Raw genomic sequence first — 23,783 nt, forward strand, 5'->3', positions numbered from 1 at the left:
TGAGTATTTGAATAACAGTAAGGAAATAAGTCATTCACAAATGGTTTCACTATTCCCTAACTTGAGTTGCGGAAGAAGTCACTTAACCGAAGTATGAGTACTGTCATGTATTTTTCAATGAGATAATAAATACTAAATAGGATTACAATGACTTACTACAGTCCAACCCCGTTTATTCGAAGTGCCTGGGACTGAATATTTACTTCGAATAATCGATGGGTTCGAATAATCGAAATCGAAATATTGTGACAGACGAAAACTACTCCACTTTGATCAATCATCGCAAAACTACCGTTTACAACACACTTGCTTCCTGTAATCAATTGAGCAAAATAAATATTTAAGAAAAGATGCGTAGAAATTATTGTATTGACATTGAAGACATAAATACTTGCATTTTATTTTACATTATGTATCGTTTCGTTCCGCGCAAAGCCTTGATAATGGCCGTGTCGTCACTACGGTATTTACAGCTAAACTCTGGTGTTTTAATTAAGGCTGCAATTAATGAAAACAATGTTTTGTATGTTTTGACAAATTCACATATACGGATTGTATAAAAATTATTGCTGTCATGTTCAACAAAATCGGACACGGTGCATAGCTTTTCATTTTCGGTAATTAAAGTTGAAAGAGTTATTATCATGATTGTCTAATTACACGCATGACTGTGGATATTTTTCACAAGTCGACTGGTCAGCGAGTGGATCTGCGCCAATTAGTCTGGCTTCGAATAATAATTAGGCTGGCTTCGAATAATAGGTGTGAAATTCTTTCATAATTGTATAATCGGGACCGAAATTTTACTTCGAAAAATAGGAGGTATTCGGATTATGCATTTCGAATAATACGCTCGTATTTATATTGTTTTATATAGAGATAAAAACGGGACCGCCGATCTACTTCGGATAATGCCGGGTATTCGAATAAAGGGTTGTCGAATAACCGGGGTCGGACTGTATCTGATTAGATTGAAATAGAAAAACATACATGTTTTCTTCAGTTGTTATAAATCTAATAATAAATATGTCTCTGTCACCAATTTTAAGTGTAGTTCTTCTAAATCTGAAGTTTCCTTAAAAACAATTGAGTAAAAAAAGATGGACCACCTGTGTTCAGAAAGGACCACCTGAATTTTGGATCCAGTGGTCCGGCATACCACCTGCTGAAAAAGTTAGTGTCAAGACCTGAAGTCATATCATAACTATTCAATATGTCTGTTTGGTCATGTGTGTTCTTCTGTCCAAGTATCAATAAAGTCTGTCAATAGAAAAACAAAGTTTTTTTTCAACTTATTTCAATAATTTGACTATGACTGTGAAGGTTAGTATGTCAAAGTTCAAATTTATATCAAATAATTCAACCTGTTTGTTTGTCTGGATATGAATCAAATCTGCAAGAAATGACAATTTACTCAAATTAAAACAAATTGTACATTGACACATTTGTTCTTTTGCCCAAGTATATATCAAATCAAATAAAAAGCAGACTAATGACGATTTCAGTAAATTCTTTATCATAAGTATAAATCAAATCCACAAATGAATAAGTTATGGTTAATTGTAGTAAAATCAATGTCACGGTCAAGTTAAATTAGATCTTCTGTAATGTAATGTCTTGTCTTATCTTGTTTTGTTAATAAATTACAAAGTTATAGCATTTTATAGCAAAATTCTGAGGTTTTGTTATTTCACACATTACGTGTCCCTCTCCTTTTGTCGCTATTGTGTCCGCTCCCGGTTTTGGTTTGGTGACTTTTGGACAAAGGCAACGTTCACAGGACGCAGCCCCCAACACACCCAGGTAGGGCACCTTGATCTTTAATCTTATTTGTTTTACAATAATTTACCTCTAAAGTCAAGGTATATATTGGTCAATGTCCAGTTAAAATTTATGTTTCTTAAGATATTTTCCTTAAGGTAGTTGTGCTTTAGTATTAAGAGAATTTATTCATAAATAACATTATTGCCAATTCGCGCCTGTTTAACGGCAAATTTAAGATAATTAACTTATTATTTATCTTTTGTAAACTCTGGATGCTATGATTTAATAAAAGTTGCAAGGGGGCGTAAGGTAATCTGAGATGTTTTATTTCCTTGAAGATCGTTCAGCACGACATTATTGTGCTTGTGGTACATTTTAATTTTTACTTTTCGTAATTTTTCTACTTGGGTGGTTATAATATTCCTACTTGAATAATGCTGAATCACACGTAATATTTGTTGTCTGCTTTTTAATTTTGTCTTTTGACGTTATATCTGTGATATGCAGACTTCATAACCTCAGATCCCCTTTCAAAATTCAAGTTTATATAGTTCTACCCATTGTTTTCTCGTTAAGGGCAAACATTTTTAATTGGAGACCATAAGCCGCTTTTCATTAAATGGCATTAACGTGTCACATTGAAGGTTCCATGATAGCCGCCAGATGAACACATCTGCGGATGCTTCTTAAATCAAAGTTCCACCATATTTATGTTGAAATGTTAAATTCTGCTTTAGCTTGTCCTAGGGGGCGTGGACGGTAGTTTGCATGATACAGTACCGTTCATGAACAGACTCAATCAAACCGAGCCTGCAACATTTTTTTGAATTTTGCCGATTTGGACTTTCTTTAGGGATTTTATTTTCTCTATTTGATGAATTTCTGCTTGAATTGTAGCCACAGCTATTTAATGGACAATTCATCACGAAAGCGGTATTATTGACCCATATTTTTAACAGCAATCTAGTTTAGACACGAATACCCTTTTAGTTAATATTTCGTCTAAAATGCAATTAAATCTTACTCGGAACCAAAAATTAGTTTTTAAACGAAACGTATATTTATTATTCGAGAGTGCAGGACAAAGTCATTTCGCAAAGGAGATAGTTGTATTGTTAGATTATGTAATAATTCTATTGCGCGACTTTTCTTATGTAACTTTCGGTATTCTTTGTTTATTTATTTTCTATACTGATGTGCCTAAAACGAATATCGATAAGAAATGTACGCGTACAACAAAAAATAAGAGATTATTATACGACAGAGTAGGACCGGAAGGGGATTATTGGTCCGCAAAATGAATAATCGCCCATACCGCTTCAACCCGAGAGCATTATTAATTTCAGGACCGATTATCACCTTCTGGCCCATCTATGACGTGTGTTTATGTCTTTAATACACCTGATAGATCTACAATTTACTTTGATATTTCTTTCGTAGTAATTCCATTATCTGTTGACTGCACTATACTGTACAGTACAGTAACTTAGAACTACAGAGTTGCATCCCTCCAGTGTATGCAACAGAATCTAGAAGCACGATATGTTTACGGAATGCAATTGTAGGTATTTAAATCTATTTAAATGTCAATAAACCTGTGTTTGTAGAAATTACGCTTATGTACTAATTATAAAATCAAGCTATTCGTGCTTCAATCCTACTTTCACTTTTACAGCAAGCTGTTTTGATGACGTTAAATGTGACGTCATTGTTTCAGTTTGTTCACTTAGAATGATAATGATTACCACATATAGTTACAAATGTATTAAATACTTAAATATTATTATCTTAAGTCAGATTTTGTCAAGTATGTTGTATAAATACGAAATAAAGGTAATTTCAACATTGTATTTGCTTGAGGAGGGTTTTTAACAATAGGTAAAATGAACGATATACATTAGAAGCTCATGTGGGCTGCAAAACAGCCGACTATTATATGATTTTGAATAAGACGCATGGTTTACTGCAAAATGACAGGATTTAGTTTAACTTTAATTTAATTTTATTTAGTCAATAAATACATAAGTACACAACGATCACAAACATCAGCTTTACACTTCATAAGCAATTTTAAATGTCTGGCTTTGTTACAAAACATTTTAATTTACATTTTATTCAGATGGAAAGACATTTTTTTATCTCCGTATACAACAAATAAACTGTTAAGCAGTCTGTAGTTTACCGAGTTTTTTTACTATCGTGGGGCAAGGCTAAAATTAAATAATGCGTAAACACGTTGTCCTCTACCTAAAAAGGAACTGTTTCGCATTTGGACAAAAGACATCGGTGTATGAGCTGTTGATAAAACATCTAAATTTTTGAATGTATCCATTTGTTGACTTTAGAAACCTAAGAAATACGTTTGTTTTGAAGAAATTTATCTTTTAAAGTTTTGTATTTTTTCTTTTGAGATGATTTGGACAGTGCTGTGCGGACATAGTTCTGTTTTTAAAAACCTAAATAGCCGCCTTTATTATAGTAAAGCGAGGTCACACGTGTGCTGTTTTATACTGGTTAGATTTTGTAACGGTTCTGATGACTTTAAAGCTTTATGTATTACGTTAAGCTCAAATTTGTTGTTTTATCGTTGGTCATTTGCTTATCGAAAGTTGATATATCGTTTAATCGAGATATACTTAATTAATAATAAACTATTATGAGCAACTCTTTCTATATATAAATTAGACACATTGCTGGTACATTACTCATTGACTCAAGCGTACTCTTCTTCACGTCAAATTGTTTTTGCAGATTTTATCATGATATTCTATAATATAAAAAGTAAGCTTCGTTTTTAATTTTATTTTATTCAAGACGTTACATCTTTTTAAACGTAAACGTTTTTAATCTGAACTGGTTTTTAAATAAAGTGAGAAGCAATAAGATCATTTTTTCCGTGATGGAAAAGTCGCCGCCACAACTACAATTCAAACAAGAATTCGTTATCTATTATACGTTTTCTAGAAACATGATTCAAGTTTAAATGGTCTAGCATTCTTCGATGCAATGCTTTAAATATTATTATATAAAAAAGAATAAGACTATACCTTTGTTGACAATAAAATTCGGCGAAATGCATAAGCTTGGAAATAGCGACAGAGCCATTTTATAGTATACCACCGAAAGAGCTAGCTCTGTTGTTTACCAGGCGAACAATTAAAGCTTAAAGCAAAAATCAAGCAAACATTTATTTGTTTGACCTTTAAGGGCAAGATCCCTATTAAATGAAGGTCATAATCAATAAAGTTCTTGAAAACTTTATTCATATATTTGTGTCCTAGTATGAAAACTAACAAAAAATTAAACATGGGTATTGTATTTTTTTAATAATGACTTTAGGGTATGTTAGAAGATGATCACTTGAAAAAATATGCAATTTGCTAAAAATTAGCAAAACGTTAAAAGAAATATAATTTGTTTCGCATACAAAATACTTAATCACATCTTTTTAACATCTTATTTTTTATGAATAGAACGATGATTCTCAGATAAAACATAAGGGCTACAGTAATTTAGTAATAAGTATCATTTAATAAAGATAACAGTTGAGTTATACCTTGGCTACATCACCTAAACCTTCTGTATCAAGTAAAAGTAAAACTGTTTCTTTTTGTGTTGGATGAGGTTTACACCAGGCCCAAATACCTTTTGTCTCAGACCGAACTGTGCTGCCAAGTGAAAATCCTTTATAACAAAAGAAGAAGAAAAACGCAAGTGTAAACAAACAAAACAAAAAACAAAGCACACGCACACGAACACACACACACGCGCGCACGCACGCACGCACACACACACACGCGCGCGCGCACACACACACACACACACACACACACACAATCAATAATAACTTAACAGTTAACAGTTATACATATCCGACTCGGTCTGAACTTATAATACTTTTCATTTTTTCCTATGTAGAAGCAAAGAAAATTATTACGTTCCTCAAGGTTTGAGGGAGATCAATATCAAAATACAAAATATGAGCTAACAACAATGTAGGGCCTGGGTATTTAAGCAAAGAAAAATATAGTTTAAAAATAAAATACTCTATAAACTACCTGTGCGAATTAAAATTATATGCTATCCATATGGATACATATTTCATATTATCGAAAGACGAAAATACCTTTCCTTTCTTTCGCCAACCTGTTCATCAGATACGATTTTCCTGTCCTATATAGTCCACATACAGCAACGACATTTAATGTTACATCTATACTACTTATTTGTGCCATAACATCTTCTGAAATTGTGAGGTTGTTGTCACTGTCAGAGTAGATAAACAACAAAGGTTTTTTGAATACTTCTAGCCTGCCAAATCTGAAAATAATATTTTTTTATGAATGTACTAGATTAAGTTACACGTAATAAAAACGGCAATTAAGTATATTACCTTGAGAGCAAATTACATCTGCTCAAAATCATTGCTAAATGGTTAAAACCCTACTTTAAACAACTAAGTTGTTTCTAAGGAAAATTTCATTGTTTTCACTTTCATCACTTATCTATGTTTTTTTGAATATCTGTTGTATTAAAGCATGTTTGTGACGTGATATTTTGTTGTATCTGTAGATTAATGTGTGCATTTTACTGACAGATGAAGAAAAATAATCTTGAAACAAAGTGATCCCTCGGAAGCATTAATCATAAGGAATAACATGGAAATTGCAAACTCGGGTTGATTGAGCCTGTACATGAGGGATAATGAACAAGTGCAACATCCCTCATGCCCCTAGCACCGGTTTGAGCGGTACTCAATTCTCAACACTTTATATTGCTGGCATCAATCAAACCATATGACCAGAAAAAATATAACAACACTGAAACGCATCGCGTCTCGATTTGTCCACTCTCTTTCGCGCAATGAATCTTAATGGCGAGGAACAATAAATATGGTAAAATATGAATTAAACCGATATTGTTTCAAAATCTTAAACTGATTACCCAAATGAAATATTTCCAATTTAACCTAGAAATCACAGAAGCTATCTTTCTGACTAATGCCCAGATTAATTGGCAGAAAATGACATTTAGAGTGTTTTGTCCATATTTGGGCTTTGTGACCCTACATCATTAAAACAACATTTCTGAAAAATTTCATAAAATATAACATCTACAGTGCTTTTGTCCTTATGTTTAATCCTAGATTTCCAAATTTAAATTTGAACTAGAAATTATTAAAACAACATGACATATTTCCAGGATACTTGAAATGAAAATGTCACCTGTCAATTGTTAACAAGGTTGTTCCATATATTTGGCTTTGAAACTTAATTTTGCGCCCACAAGATCAGTATTCGATCAATAGCTAGAAGTAATAGAAGCAACATTTTTGACAAATTTCCAAGATATTTTGGCCAAAAAATTCATCCTTTTGAGTGATTATCACGTTTCTCCACATTTGTGCTTTCTTACTTTGTTTATGACACTAGATAATGCATGTTCAATGTTGTATTAGAAATCAATAAAACAACCATTCCAGCATATTTCCAAGATGCTTGGGTTGAAAATGTTATTCTTAGAGTGTTAACAAAGCATTCCGTATTTGGACTGTGTGATCTAGTTTTTAACACATTAAATACAAACCAGCTATTAAAGAAAACTGGACACAAAAAAGAAAAATTTAATTTTATTTTGCCACGCTCTGACATCATTTTTGACTATAACAGGATAATCAAAAACCTTTTATAAAGATCAAGCAGGCTATGTAACATACATAATATCTAAACTAATATACACAGAAGTATTCTAGTAGATAACGGTACTAAGCTCTGGACATTGTCGTTATCACAAGAAGACTTGAATTGAAAACGTTTATTGAGGATCACAAAATCTGTTGTATGCCAAATATCTCTGCTCTGGGCATTCTTGTTAAAGAACGAAAGAAGTTTACAACATATTTACTATGTTAATCTTTTGAATATTCTAACTAGAGCGAGGTAATGTTTGACCCCAGGCACATTATAAAATTAAATTTACGAAACAATAATGCATGTCAAAAAAAGAAGCTGCTAGCATTCTTTACAGTGACTTTTTACTTCGATATTATGACCTCAAATGAATGGGGATCATCTGATTGTCATAGAATAAGTAAAATTAAGCACTGTTTATTCCCTCTTACATGTCTGATAGTACATGTACAAGGAAATAATATTTAGTATCATTGTGACTTGAAGATAAAAAATAAACAAGGGTCAGTTACTGGCCATGTGCGATGTCCATACTTACATTCAAATCTTAGTAACATAAAATAAGGAAAAACGGTAACCTTGACCATTAAAGGTTTATCTACTGACCAATGTTAATGTCTCTACCAAACAACATACTATGACTTCTCGAACTACTTATCAGGCAAATATTTTATATTTAGTGTCACATTTAATCTAGTAACTTTAAAATGAAGGGGCAGGATCAAGTAGGTATTTTGTCTCTTACCACCGTCTACTTATTTTACCTTCTCGCACACGGGAAAGAAAAAATTCAAACCATCCAAAGACAATATGCTCTTCTGTTTAGAAGTGGGGACATAAAAAGAGCAAAGCTTGTATTGAAGCTAGTGCGATGTTTTGAATCAGTTTACACTATTTGGTTACTTTTGCTTTTACAACTAAATTAACAACGAACTGAAGTATTTGCAACGAGTATTTTTAATGTTCTTATGTTAGGTTTACTAACATCACATAGTGCTCACTCACCTGAGCACAAAGTGCTCAGAAGAGAACTTTTGTAGTGGAAGTGCATCAGTTGTCCGTCATTATCAATACGTTATCTCCTCCCCTTAAACCAATTAATTGTTTTGACCAATGGCCAAGAGCTTAGATGTTTTTTGTATGAAGCATCACCTTGTGTTCGTCTTCAAAGTTATGTAAATTATGACCCTCTGTAATCAAAAAAGGCCGGACCCAGGAATCACTAATTCACTTATAATTCGCGTGTTTGTCTAAAACGTGAAAAATTAATTTTCGCAGAACACAAATATATGTTTGAAAAACTAAATATCTAAATCAATATGTTGTTTATAACACTCCGTGTATACATTTATAATGCAAATTTTGCTTTCCGAATTTTTTTTTATATATTTTGCATTTAATATTGGAGATAAATTTACATTTTTTACATTTTTCAATGATTGTTTATTAATTTCGAAAATGTGTCCAGGATCTATTATGTTTTATTTACTTTTTATTACAAACATATAGTATATCAAGACTGGTATAATCTACATTTAAAAGATTAGGCAATTCATAATTTGCTATGATAATTTATTCACTTGTCTTGTGTTTTGTTGCACACCAAAAATATTTCATTATAATCATGATTATATAACAAACATCCTTCCGCTAACAAATTTGGTAACATTTTGTTTTTACATGCTATTGCTATTGTTACGAGCTAAACGCAACAGAGAGGATAACGCAGCAACATTTTTTTTTCAACTTTCAATTAAGGAAACATAGTTATCAAAAATAATAAAAAAGAAAGTAAAGTTTAACTCACAATTATCCAAGACTTCGAATTAAACAAATGTCCTAAAGTTTAACTCACAGTTCGAAATTCAATTGTCGACAACTCAAATTTTATCAATGTCTAATGTCCACAGCAAAATATCACAATATGTCGAAAACACTTCCCAGACAGAATAACAGAATCCAAAATTATATATAAATATGTTAGAAGTACAATAGCACTCAATCAGTAAATCACCATCACACAATAGCACAAGTTTGCACACACTAGCACACAACTGGAAGTACAAAAGTCATCATATATTTACTATCAATGAACAATCTAGAATACTATAATACTTAGAAAAAGAATATTCCAGAATAAACATGAAAAGTACTTTCTTGAATAATATAAACATCAAATAAGCAGAATCATTAAAAATATTTGCAAGAGTTGGTATCGAACCCTCGACCTTGAGATAATCTGTCTTTCGCTTTACCTACTGAGCTTTTCAGGGAATAGATAATAAAAACATTTATAATAAAGCAAATAAACTGTTTTGTATTGTTATGATATAAAACCTTTAAGCACTATGGTTGTAGCATAATGCCTGTTCAATGCACGACACAAACTGTCAAATCAAGAAGAAATTTGCTTAAGCTTGACTCGATGATAAAATAAAGATAAATAGAATCCCTAAAGAAAGTCCAACATGGCAAAATTAAAAATGTTGCAGACTCGGTTTGATTGAGCCTCTTCATGGACGGTACTGGAAAGTGCATGTTACTGTCCATGCCTTTAGAATCGGCTTAAGCAGAATTCAACATTTATTTTGAATTAAGAAACATCCACAGGTGTGATCTTACGGCGGTCATCATGAGACCTTTAATGTGACACAGTAGTGCCAGTCCATGAATAGCGGCGTATGATCCCCTAGTAAAAGAATGCGTTAGAAATAGAATTAATTAGTAGACTTTAATGTGTTATAAACTATTATTATACATTGGAACTGACTCGTACAATAGGATTAAAATATATCAGGGTTTTCAGTGTTATACAATACAATATATTTTTTCCATAAAGACATGCACAATAAATACATGACAGCATCACTCACATATTCACATGAAAAGAAATCGGATAAATAATTAATTATGTCTAGTAATTTGTAATAATATCATTATCAAGAACAAGGAATGAAAAATAAATTATAAATAATTGTTTGCAGTCGAAATGTATATCATAATACATTTTGAGCATGCTATATTTGTATAACCTCTATTGAAAGACGAAGAAGAAGACAAAGGAGAAGGAGAAGAAGTAGAAGAAATTGTTTTTCTATAATCAACTTGTGAAAAAACAACATCAGACAACCATTAATGTTAATAAATAATGATATTCGGTCTGTTATAATATTCTGCCATTAACAATTCCAACATCCAGTTTCTACGAGGAATCTATAGCTTTTTGTTCGAAAATTTATCGAAATCTTAAGCAGGATCATTGTTAACCCCTTGTATCAAGTTTAAGGGCTCATTTCAAATTCCTTAGAATCAATGTCATTAAAATTGAAACAGCAGATAATAACACTTTACAGATTTTATTTGCTTATTGTTCACAATAAACTTTACTTTTTGCTAGAAATTCTTCCATTTGTTCACTGCCTAATCCACATTAAAATGATCAATAATTGAAACAAAACTGATTCTCATCAACATATAAGTCTGTCTGATGACAGACCTTTTGAACGCTGAACCCATCTTCTACTATGGTAGTCTAAATTTAGACCGAGACTGCTACCATTGCAAGGTTAATTTAATTGGAAAAAGCATCAGGTTGCTGAACACTGATATACTGCTGAGTTTGTCATGGATATCTTTGCTATACAATGAGGACCTTACACCTTTCGGTTTTAGTAAAGCTTCAGTGCCATCGAATGAAAGGTTATACACCTGTGTCATTATTGATTATAGGATCTGAGTTGATCCATACTCTTGTTTTACCTTAAGATAGCAGGGAGAGCCCCTTTGACACAATACTGTCATATTTGATACAACATATTTTGCCTAAGCGTGGAACCTTATCTTTAATCAAACAGTTAAAAAACATGCGTACGATATTTTTACATTGATGTCAAAAAACTTCTGTGTCAGTGACTCAAACTCCCTTAAATTATGTGAGTTTCTCAGGTAAACTAGACAAGTGAGTACCATCATTCATCTTAAGCGATGAAAGTTGTTGCACAACCCTTTCAACAGTAATTCAAATATTTGCAAGGTCAATAATATTCTTTTGTGAAAACATGAGTTGTGTAACACTTGGAACAAAATCCTTGAGTTAATATTTACATACAATAAATGTAAAGTTGATTTTTACAAAGAACACTTTTGCAACATTGTCATTTTGAATTCCATTTTTTAAGACTCAAAAAAGGTTGCAAGAGAACCCCATGTTCTATATACAGCTATTAAGGCATTTTACATTAAAAACCATCTCACAATATGAAACTCTTTATAATGTAATTGGGACTCTTCAAGCAAAGAATATTTGAATTTCTTTTACCTTCTCCTTACGTATAGCAGATTTCTTAAAATGACAAAAAGATATCAGACAAAATTATCAGGTAATCGTTTAGGTATGCTACCTTATCAACTGCTTGGCTGGTACAAAGGACAAGTCTATGTGAACTCTTATGACATATGGTGAAACATTGTTTTAACCATTGTAAGAACCAGTCATGACTACAGCTCAACAAGATCCTTCAGCCATCAAGTATGGATTGAAAATAATATCAGCCGTTCCATTTGTAATTTGTGAATTTCTACAAAGTGTGTCAGAGTTTTCGTAAACTGATTTTGCATAAAGAAGATGTGTTTTCTTTACAGAAATATAACAGCTGTTATGCAGCATTATAGAAATAAATGGACTATAAGAAAGTATGTCATCTAATGAATCTTGGAGAACACTGGTCATTGAATTCTGCATTTTTCCAGCACCAAGATCTGAGCTGTATGTAGCTGTACCAATCTGAGAAAAGATTAAGAAAATAAATAATTTTTTGCACATCTAATTATTGTAAATGTAAAAAATAACTTTACATTTTTTATTTTGAAATACAATGACTAAGTTATAAATTAATTTATTGCATTATGAAATTTAGAATAAAATTAATGCGTATTTTTGATACTTTAATTTGTTTTCTTTTATAATTCCATAGTATACATTGTGTTCACTTCTATATTCTTCTTTTTTGTCTGATGTATAGTAACTTATATAGGCGCTACAGTGTGCATTAAATAGTTTGGTATTAATTGGATATATATTATATATTCCACTCATGTTTTGCAACTTTTTGTGAATAAAGAAAATGTTAATTATTTGTTTTATTAGTTTATAAACGTTTTACTTTGTCAATTTGATTCACCTGTAAAATCAGCAACAAACCTACACCCTTGTAAATGTTGCAACTATCTTTAGATCTTGCAAGTTGTTCTTTTGTAAGCCAGTTTACATATCTCATCACCCCTATAGCTGATTCATAGTGTTTAGAAATGATGCTAGTAATTTGTTCATTCATTCTTTTCCGCAAAAATGTGGCGTCTATAATGGCTCTGTGCTGATTCCAGGATATACGTATGTCTAAGACCTGTTGAACTGCGAAATTTGGTGCCATCAACTGTAAAGGGGTTGTCTTTGCTCTCACTGATGCAAATGTTGCAAGTTATTTTGTTACTTTTATAGTAAAGCCACAGGTACCATTTTAGTTATTCTTGACGAAATTCAAAATCAGGGTTTACTTTCGTACTGGGAATTAAGGTCATTGTCATATGATACATCTTTTGGGTAAACACAGTCTGATGTAATTTTGTGAAGAAATTTGTCAATCTCCGCTGTTTTGGAGCAGAAGATATTATCAAGCAAACAGTTTATAATAAGTTCGCTTAATATGACAACAATAAATAATTTTGTCTGGCCGTTTTAAATGTATGTAGTAAGCGTTTATCAACCACGGACTTGGTTCATATCATTTCGCATTAAATCATCGTCAAACCAACGGACAAAATTCCGTACATGTTTATAATAAATTAACGGTTTAAAGTCTATATCTGACTCGCGTTGAAATCGACGACGATGAACCGAGCTATGGAAGAAACACTGCTTAATCACTTAGGTGGTGCATTTACTAAGTATTTATCAAATGCGAAATTTGTTTTAAAATGTTTGTTATTTGCACTCTTGCTGGAATATATTTAAGTACCAATCATTCAAGAAAAGGTGCGACATTTGGTGTTTATTAACCCATGGTGTGTCCAAATACCATTTAAACCACATGCAATAAACGTTTTTGATAATTGTTAACCATAGAAATATGTTCTTTTGTACATAAGTTGCATTGTTATATTGACTTAGTAACAACCAATACAATGTTGTTGACAATTTATTTTTAAGGGGAATGTCAAATGTGACAAAAAGGTAATAATTCTGATTTCAATGTCAATAATCAATTGTCGAACACTTGTTTAATTATATATAATACTATAAATCGTGCTTGTTTAAACATTTAAAGTATATTTCAGGAATATTTCCGTGTAAAATTATTGGTTAAACAGTTTTCATGAAAAATTAAATTTGCAAAGCTTTTGGCATTAATAAATCTATTATTTTCTTTATAAGGGAATGGACTGCCCGTGTAGCGTACAGTGCAAAAACACATTTGCTTTTTTAAAAAAAAGAAACACTTTTACTAAATTAAAAGCCTTTACCTCTAAGTAAATGCAAAATGTTTGTTTACCTTTAAAAATAATTATTCATTTGTAAAATGTACTTGTTTTTTGAAATATTAATTTCAAAGTCCAATTTCACCATATTGTTTATATAATTGCAAAGAAGTTTGTAAATCAGCTCCTGATTCAGCTTGTTTTACAGTATCATCGGTGTATAAAAGTACAAAAAGTAGCAAAAAAGTTTAGAATGGAGTTACACCATTAACAAAGTAACAAGTTTAAAAAAATCGTATGGGCCATTTCAATAGAATGAGAACATGGGAGACAAATCCCCACTTGTCTTACAGCTGCTATATTACACATTAAAAGTCAGATGCCATACCATTTACAGCTACGCATTCAGTTGAATTTTCATAAATTCATTGAATGACATTTCAAAAGTAACCTTTAATATCATTCATCAATAACTTTGCCCAAATGCCATTTCGCAAGACCGTATCAAAGGCGGTCTTAAGATCGACAAAAGTACAATATAGATTTATTTAACAGTTTCTAAGATACTCGATGACACAAAACAAAAACAACATAATATCGACTTTTGAAAAAATCTGTCTGAGTCTAGTCTGGTCGATTAAGTCAATTTTATTTTCATTATCGTAAATTAAAGATAGCAATAAAAGGTTGCCTATACTGCTTAACAAAGTAATCTGACGCTCATATGAGGCATTGTTAAGTGACCTTTTATTTTGAAAAAAAAAACTGATTGAATAACACTAAAAGTCAAGGAATTTGGAATAATCTACTTTAAGATAAAGTGTTTGACATAAATATCTTTTATTATGGACATCCATGTCATTTATATGTTCCTTTAAAAGTTGGTATAACCCAAGATTTATTATATTTTTAAATATTTAACCGCGTAGTTTATTTCTTCGATATTGATTATGATAATTTAAAAGATTATGTTAGAGTAAACCCCCTTACTATATTGTTGACAGGCGAACAAAATTTCTTGTTAAAAAGGAAGAAATAAATCGCGGATAAACTTGAAAAAAACCACAAAAAAACCCAACTGACAGTCAATTTCTCCATATACAGTAAAAAGACATGCATCAGGAAGTCATTTAAATCTTCTTTTTTAAACTACAATACAATAACCATACATATTTTGTCTGAAGCGCTTCCTAGTAAACCTCTTTAAAATTGATATAAGTTAAGCCCCTTAGGTCCAAAATAGCTACGCGCTATGGGAGCAGAATTTACATAGAATTTCGTAAAAATCTTGAAAGTAAAATGCCAAAAATTAAGATGTTTTTCAAGTAGCACCATCTTGTGGTACTCTGCAAAAACTATGTAAGTCATGCCACTTGGTTCAAAGTTATTTCTAGCCCCGACGGTCACTAACTTTAAATACAGTCGAAAAAATATCTAATTGTTGGCATTTGTACATGTTATTGATTGAAAATAGCTTCAAGAACAAAATTAATTTATGTACAGTATATCAATATGCGAAACTGTTACTATTCAGATTAAAATATCAAGCACTCACCTTTCTGTTAAACTACACTGAAATATAAGTAAGAAAGATTAAAATGTAATTATATCAGGGTTCATGATCACATGTCTTTGGCTACAATAAAGCTGTATTACAGTGTATTTCAGAACACATAATTTAAAAGTTTTCTGTGCTCTTGTTTCGACATATTTGTTAATTATGGAATCAATTAATAAAAGATAGATCTTTTTCCAGGAAACAATTTCCGATTCGAGCAATACATTATTTTTCATTGGCAAGTGTGTTGATCTGCTTAAATTGATTTGGATTGTGAGGCAGAGTAAGACTCAGAAATGCTATCATTTTGTTTTTGCACAAGCTTTTAATGTTTGGTGTCTTGTTATCGTTTCCAAAACGATACTCATTGGCCATACACCTGAGATATCTTTCGCTAAGCAGGGCATAATTTAAGTAAGTTGGTATTTTGTTTGGAAGTCAAAATTTTAATTTGTTTACACTTTGCTACCTTTACGACACTTTATCTCCCATTCAGTTCCATAGTTTGTCAAGTGATTTGTCTTTTCTACAGAACAAAATATTAATTCTTTTCTGAATTATAATTTGCTTTTCTATAAATAACAAGAAAAAAAATAATGAAGCTTACATTATCTGACGGTGTATGTGTTTTATCAACATCGTCAAATATTTCATCTGACATCAAGTATTGTATCTCCATCATCAATCTTTCCTGTTCCTGTTTCTGTTCCTCCTCACTCATTTTTCTTGATGGATCATTAAATGAATAAGTGCGAAATAAATCACTTGAAGAGACATCCCTCTCCTGCGAAGGTCCTAAATGGGTTTTATACATCACTTCCCGACTCAAAATTGAATCAAACTGAAATAAGAAAACACATTTTTTGTGTAATCCCATTTATTTGCTCCGCCCCATAACTACAGTTGGTCGGGACATATTCTACTATGGTTTAACAGATAGTTCGTCAGGCGAATTTTAAATGCAAAATGAAAGGCTGTCTAAAATGAAGGACACTTAAACATAAATAGACCAGAGAACAGTAAAAAGACAGAGAACACAAAATACCCACATATTCACACGGTCGCACACACGCACGCTCGCAAATAGAAAGAAGTAAAAAATTAAAAAGTAAAATAACATTCACACACAAGAAAGAATAAAAATAGATTAAAAACTAGAAATGTGTCCATAGGACACGGGTGCCCCCACCGCGACACTGTTCTGTCAATATTTTTACTAAGTCAAGGGAAATAACTCTACAAATACTGGATAAATCCACAAGCGAACCCCCAGGTGCAAATCTAAAATATGCTGAGCAACCTGCCCATAAGGTTTATTGACTATGTCAAATCCTTTTTGAGAAACTTGCGACACAAGTTGAAAATTGCAAAAAAATTCTAAGTGAAGGGCAATAACTCTAAAAATACTAAATAAATCCAGACGAAAATACCTGGTGCACAACTACACATGCTGATCAATATTCCTGTAAAGTTACATGACTCTAGGTTAAATACTTTTTGAGTTATGTGCGACACATGTTAAAAATTGCCAAATTTTACTAAGTCAAGGGCAAGAACTCTGAAAATACTAATAATATCCACACGAAAATACCCAGGTGCACAACTACACATGCTGATCAACATTCCTGTAAAGTTTCATGACTCTAGGTCAAATACTTTTTGAGTTACATGCGACACAAGTTGAAAATTGCAAAATTTTACTAAGTCAAGGGCAATAACTCTGAAAATACTAAAAATATCCAGACCAAAATACCCAGGTGCACAACTACAAATGCTGATCAACATTCCTGTAAAGTTTCATGACTGTAGGTCAAATACTTTTTGAGTTACATGCGACACAAGTTGAAAATTGCAAAATTTTACCAAGTCAAGGGCAATAACTCTGAAAATACTAAAAATATCCAGACCAAAATACCCAGGTGCACAACTACACATGCTGATCAACATTCCTGTAAAGTTTCATGACTCTAAGTCAAATACTTTTTGAGTTACATGCGACACAAGTTGAAAATTCCAAAATTTTACTAAGTGAAGGGCAATACACATGCTGATCAACATTCCTGTAAAGTTTCATGACTCTAGGTCAAATACTTTTTGAGTTACGTGCGACACAAAAGTGAACGGACGGACGGACGGAAAGACGGACAGACGGACGGACGGACAAGGGTAAATCTAAATGCCCGCCACTAACGTGGGGGCACAAAAAGGCCAGGTCCGTTTCGAGACTGAAACAATGTTAATAAATAAAGTTAGCCATTTTTAATGGATTTTCTAATTTCACTTAATTTTGCAGGCATGATTAATTTTAAGGAATTCTTCTTAGGCTTTTTGATTCCTTGATTAAACATTTATAATTTTACAGCCCATGAATTAAAATTTCGTTGGATTAAATTCTCAATTCTCATTCCCCATACGACGTCGAGAATTGGTCTTAAAAACGACGTTTAAATTATTTCTAATGATTAGCGATCTAATACAAATTTTAATGTTCTCATAATGTTTACGATATACCCGTTTCCATGCTTTATCGTTAATATATTAAATATGTGAGTGCCATTGGCAATTGTTAGGTAAGATTTAACCCGAGTGTTTATGGTCAATTATTTCTGGTATATTTTGGTTAAGCATTTGAAGTGGTTGGCCATAACTGTTTCTTTTTCTGGAGGTGATAAGTGATTCGAAAGTACATTGATTAAAGGTGACAAGCCATTTGTCTGCCCACGCGGTTATTTTTTGAATATATGACTGTAATTGTTGAGCTGCAGCTGCAATCTGTGGAGTTTCAATGACAAGATAGAGACTAGTATCATCAGCAAAAAGGTTAACAATAGATTGAAGATCTTGAACAATGTCATTACTATAAATATTAGGAAAAGCAAAGGACCAAGGACCGGGCCTCAGGAAGAGTTTGCACCTGTTTATACAACCCGCTGACGTCTAGAATTTAAAAAGTCTCGAAAGCAATCCAACATATTGCCAGATATACCTACAAGGAATGCCTCATGCCAGACCTTATCAAATGCCTTGCTAATGTCAAAAATATAACTCTAGCTTCAAGGCCATTATCAAGTGCTTCACAAAATGTGTCATAGATATATACAAGTTGATTTACAGTTTAATAGTTGAATCCCCTGGGATTAAGCCTGACTTCACTGGGGTAAGAAATCTATTTGAGTTCAAGTGATTGAAAACATGCTTAAAAAGAAGTCGCTTAAACATTTTTTTCTATGGTGTCTCACAATGAAATATGTCTATAATTGCTTGCAAGAGATGCATCACCTTTTAGGGATAGGGGGTATTTAGATTTACCCTTGTCCGTCCGTTTATCCGTCCTTCCGTCCGTCCGTTCTCTTTTGTGTCGCACGTAGCTCAAAAAGTATTTGACCTAGAGTCATGACACTTTATAGAAATGTTAATCAGCATGTGTAGTTGTGCACCTGGGTATTTTCGTGTGGATATATGTAGTATTTTTAAAGTTATTGCCCTTGACTCAGTGAAAATATACAATTTTCAACTTGTGTCGCACGTAACTCAAAAAGTATTTAACCTAGAGTTATGTAACCTTACAGGAATGTTGCTCAGCATGTGTAGTTGTGCACCTGGGGTGACCATTGTGGATTGATTTATGCTGTTCTGTTAGATTTTTTGCCCTTGACGTAGTGAAAACCGTTCCATTATGCTGTGTTATTTGTTCGTAGAGCGCTTGATTAGAATCAACCAACTTTACAGGAATAATGATCAACATCACTGTGAAGCTATGCACCTGGGGTTTTGCATGTGGATTTGTTTTTTTTTCAGTTTTGTTAAAGTTATTGTCCTTGACTTAGCATAAATTTGCAAGTTTCAACATGTTCATGCATAAATAAAAAATATTTGACCTTTGGGTGTGAAAGTTTACAAGAATGTTGGTCGGCATGTACTAATCCACCTTGGGGTTTGCTTGTTGATTTATGCAGTATTTATAAATTTCTGCCCTTGACTTAGTAAACGATTTTTAGTTTTCAACGTGTGACACATGTAGCTTAAAAATATTTGACTTAAAGTCATAAGATTGACAAAACAGTGGAGAATGGGGGCACATTGCTTGTTTAAAAATAGCTGTAACATGGGCTTCCAAGAAGATGGTACTTTGCAACAGGAAAAGATGCGTTAAAAAGATTGGTTAAAGGAATAGAAAGTTTTCGTGAAGATTCATGCAAAAATCTGTTACTGATACCATCAGGTCCAGATGCTTTGTCTACTTTTAGAGATTTGAAAATTGCTTCTGTTTTGGATGAATTTAGGAAAAGGTTATCAAGGATAGTAGAAGTTGATGGTGGACCGACGTCAGTAATATTTGAATTAGAACGTTAATATAAGTTTTGTTTTAAAAATAATCGTTTAAAACGTCAGAAAATAAAATTTCCTCTTGTCTATATTTTGTAGTGGGGGACTTGTCGACGTATGTGTAGTAGAAACTAGAAATGTTACCATAGGACACGGTTGCCCCCATACCACCGATTTGTCAATGTCTCAAGGTCAATTTCTTTTTGGCTACATGTGCCCAAATTGAAAACTAAAAATCTTTTATTAAGTAAAGGGCAAATACTACAAATACTGAATAATCCACAAGAAAACCCCAAGGTGCATAAGTACACATGCTGAGCAACATTCTTGTAAACTTCAGGCCTACAGGTCAAATACTTTTTTGAGTTACGTGCAACACAAGTTGAATATTGTAATTTTTTACTAAATCATGGGCAATAACTCTAGAAACACTAAAACTATCCGCACGAAAATACCCAGGTGCACAAAAACACATGCTGAGCAACATTCCTGTAAGGTTTAATGACTCTAGGTCAAATATGTTTTAGTTACGTGCGACACAAGTTGAAAATTGCAAATTTTTACTAAGCAATTACTCTAAAAATACTGAAAATATCCACACGACAATTCCCAGGTGCAAAACTTCACATGCTGAGCAACATTCTTGTAAGTTTTCATGACTCTAGGTCAAATACATTTTTAGTTACGTGCGACACAAGTTGAAAATTGGAAATATTTTCTAATTCAAGAATGGCAATAACTTTCAAAATACTAAGTATATCCAAACAAAAATACCCAGGTGCATTACTACACATGCTGATCAACATTCGAGTGAGGTTTCATGATTCTAGGTAAATAATATTTGAGTTACGTGCGACACAAGTTGAACATTGCAGATTTTTTCTAAGTCAAGGACAGTAACTCTAAAAATGCTAATAATATCCACACGAAAATACCCCGGTGCACAACTGCACATGCTGAGCAACATTCTTGTAAGTTTTCATGACTCTAGGTCAAATACTTTTTAGCGTCGTGTGACACAAGCTGAAAATTGGAAATGTTTACTACGTCAAGAGCAATTACTCTAAAAATACTAAATATATCCACACAAAAATACCCAGGTGCACAACTTCACATGATGATCAACATTCCTGTAAGGTCTCACGACTCTCGGTCAATTACTTTTTGAGTTACGTGCGACACAAAAAGAGAACGGACAGAAGGACAGATGGACGGACGGACAGATGGACGGACGGACAAGGGTTAATCTAAATGCCCTCCCCCTATAGTGGAGGCACAATAAAAGATGTTAGTGTTTTCAACCAGTATTTTGAAGATAAGGACCTGGCTTTTAGTTTGTCTGATAACTTTGTGTAATACATTGATTTAGCCTCTCTGATCTGAGATATTATTTCGTTTCTTAATTGTTTGAGATTTTTGCCAGTGAGAGATTGATTGAGTTAATTTTGCCTTTCTATGAAGTCGTTTACGTTTGTGAATATTTGATCTGATAGTATATGTCATCCATTGAGCATCTCATGACCGGACATGTATATTTTTGTTTGGTATACTGTCCTTATAGAGACGAATGATTTGGTTCGAAACGTTTTCAGCGTATTTGTTGACATTGAAATCAAAAGCATTCATCACATTGAAAATTGTTAAAGTAATTATGAAGCTTATCACAATCACCCCGATTATATTCCCAAATTGTACGTTGAAACCTGTTTTGTTTTGGTTTCCGAAATTCAAAAAGACAAAATATTGGAATATTGTACCGCTGTTCTTGATCAAGAATATGCTCGCCCACTCCAGATTTGATAATTGTATTTTTGTTTGATACAAAATATGATAGACAAGATCGACAAGGAAAGGCGGCATTCAATGAACGCAGCCCCCACCCGACCCAGCAACAAGCGCCAGCGGCAAGGAGCCCAGGAGGACCCCAAAGAAAAACAGGACAGGGCACAAGGCAGAGCAAAGACAAGATCAATTAATTAATGAGATGATTCTGTGAAGTGCGTGGGTTCTTCAACGATTTGTTCCATGTTAAAACCGTTGTCATATAAAAATATTTTTTCTGTTTGTGATATTGTTTGAGTTAACATCTAATGCAATAGAATTTTCAATATCACTTTTTATTATAATGAGTATTTACATTTGGGGGACAATAAAAAAGACCGAAAAGGACATGTTTATTATTTTCAAGTCTAAGTTCTATCTATATGTTTTCTACACGAGAAAGTTCTAAGTCATATCTTCTTTTATAATATAGATTGTTTTTGACATAAAGTATAAACCAACTATGATAATCACCTATACGATCTTTCATTTCATGTTTATGAAATGTCAAAAGCGAAAGATCATCATTTGACACCACTGAATCGTTAAGCCATGTTTCCGAGAAAGCAAGTTTGTCAAATGCTTGAAATTCAGCCAAAAAAAAAAGATCGAGTTTATGTCGGACGCTCTGTACATTCAAATGGACCATAGAGATATGATACTTAAAGCTTGGAAGAATATCTGTTTCAGAGGAGCTGGTAGAAACAGGACCGGGGTGTACATGTATATCTCAAGATTGTAACAGAAGAATGGCAAACCATGATCAGATAGTCGTTGTGAAGATAAATCAAGTGCATTACATGTAAAACACTTGTTTTGGTATAGGTGATAGTGGTTAACAGTTATTTTCTGAGATTGGTGGACTGACGTTTATTTTCTCATTACATATGTCAACTAAAATATTATCATACTGGTATCTGATTGATTGGTTATGTCGGATGATTGAATTGTGTGATCAGAGTTGTCCAATGGTTCAATTGATTGGTTCTCAGCGGATGCGTTGGAAGTGTAACAGGGTCTTATTTTTAGGATCAGGTCTAAGGGACAATACTCTTGCTTTACTGTTGGATTTTATAATTTTGCAAAGGGAGACAAATCCGTCGGTCTTGTCTGATTCCTTTCAAGGGAGACTATTCTATTGGTTTTAACTGATTTTATCTTATGTTTACATTGGTCAGTATTCTAAGAATTCAAATGACTGGTTCACGGATCATTGGGTTTAAGCTATTTTTATGTCATGTGATTTCTTGGTGGGAAAAAGTCATTGTGTCTTTGTTATGTTGTAAAAGAGAGGTTAGAAAAATTAGTGTTTGTGGTCAAGTTCTTTATTTTCTAAGTTGGTATGTATTTATCCTGACTGCTGCTAAATGCTTTATTGTAAATATGTAGAATTGCATTATTGTGATTCTGTTCTATTTTGGTTCAGTCCATTGATTGTGAAATTTGTAAATAAGTATGAGTTTCAGAATGACATGTATCTATCAAATCACCTTTTATCTTTTATTCACTATTAATATTTAACCTTGCCGTTAACAGTCACTGGTGTGATAGTCAGAGTAATAATAATTAGATTGATGTTCTGCACTCATCCCTCAGATGGTAAGTTACATGTGTGATGTATTGTGTATTGTTTATAAGGTAAAATATGTTAATTGTGTGTATAATTCCATAAGCTATGATATTAGATTTAAGGACTGTTGCTGAGTGTAAAGAACTGAATCGGCCACTAGACATGTAATTGATTATGTTCTAGATTAGAACATAAGATATAATATTTATTCATGTAATGCATTGTTTCTACTTTATTTCACTTTATATTTACATATTGTTATATACTTATTTCAGAGTTTTGGTTTGTACCTACAGAATCTACTTGTTTGTACCTTATGTGATGTAACAACCTTGTTGGATCAGTATATAAACAGGATAGAACTTTACAGCTGTTTGTTGATTTGATTTTAACAATCCCGAACTCATTTGACCCTTAGGGACTCGGATAGTTATATCTTTATTACTGAAGCTCTGGGTATTACTGGTGTTGTTACTTTATAATTCGGGTCTACATAAAAGAAACGCATAGTGGTCCTTCGACAGTACTGCTTTATAACGTTTGTTTTGGATATTAAGTAATCGATGGTCTCTTCTGCCTT

This window comes from Ruditapes philippinarum, unplaced genomic scaffold (assembly GCF_026571515.1).
Source record: "Ruditapes philippinarum isolate M1 unplaced genomic scaffold, ASM2657151v2 ctg935_1_1_1_1, whole genome shotgun sequence".
NCBI lineage: Eukaryota > Metazoa > Mollusca > Bivalvia > Venerida > Veneridae > Ruditapes > Ruditapes philippinarum.